The sequence below is a fragment of the Lycium ferocissimum genome, chromosome 6 (genome assembly GCF_029784015.1).
Source record: "Lycium ferocissimum isolate CSIRO_LF1 chromosome 6, AGI_CSIRO_Lferr_CH_V1, whole genome shotgun sequence".
In the NCBI taxonomy this organism is placed as follows: domain Eukaryota; kingdom Viridiplantae; phylum Streptophyta; class Magnoliopsida; order Solanales; family Solanaceae; genus Lycium; species Lycium ferocissimum.
In genome coordinates, this window is record NC_081347.1 from 4,231,579 (window position 1) to 4,232,429 (window position 851).

The 851-nt window shown below is 35.0% G+C and overlaps 1 non-coding gene across 1 annotated transcript; it reads left to right on the forward strand.

Annotated features, from left to right (window-relative positions):
- Nucleotides 1-519: 519 nt before the first annotated feature.
- On the forward strand, nucleotides 520-601 carry TRNAS-GCU (transfer RNA serine (anticodon GCU)). The gene has a single exon. It is a non-coding gene; the product is annotated as a tRNA-Ser (tRNA).
- Nucleotides 602-851: the final 250 nt, after the last annotated feature.

Below are 851 nucleotides of genomic sequence, written 5' to 3' on the forward strand. Positions count from 1 at the left end.
TCGTTGCTTCGGCCAGATCTTCTTCTTCATTGCTCCGGCCAAACCACTGTCCCCTTCGTCTTCTTCGTTGCTCCCAAAATGTGACCGACTATTTTTTCAAGTGAGCATGAAAAATATGTGTGAATCGTGTATAAAAAAGTTGTACGAATATACGTGTCGTATTCATACACTAATTATACACTCGTAGAGAGAAAAATAAAATTTTCTGACTCAATATACTTGACTTCATACAAAGATTCATACATCGTCAAGTTTTGTAATTATTCTTTATGTTTTGTAAATAAGGAAAACTATCGTCAAGCCAGAATATTTCTCCTTAATATATATATATATATATATATATATATATATATATATATATATATATATATATATATATATATACACGTAGTTTTCCCTGAAATGATTTGACCAGATACAGATTGCAACTATTTGAACTTATTCTTCGTTAAATTTCTATTTTTCAAATGTTTTCCAATATTAAACTTCTTTAACATAATTTGAATGTTAGAACAAAAAGTCGCTTTGGCCGAGTGGTTAAGGCGTGTGCCTGCTAAGTACATGGGGTTTCCCCGCGAGAGTTCGAATCTCTCAGGCGACGAATATTCTTTTGCCTTTTCCTCTATCAAAAGTGGTCCTGGCAAAAGGCAAAGTCAATCAACACCTCCCCCTAATAAACCCAAGCCCAAATGCGGTGACTCGGTTCTGTTCTTTCCAACTTTCTAGGCGATTGCGTCAAAACAGTACTTATTTGTCATTCTCCTTTGGGCGTCACACAAGTGTGAACGGCTCACAAGTGAAGTCAAGCACTCAAGCTGTAATTATTTGGTAAATTTCCTTTATTTGGACTT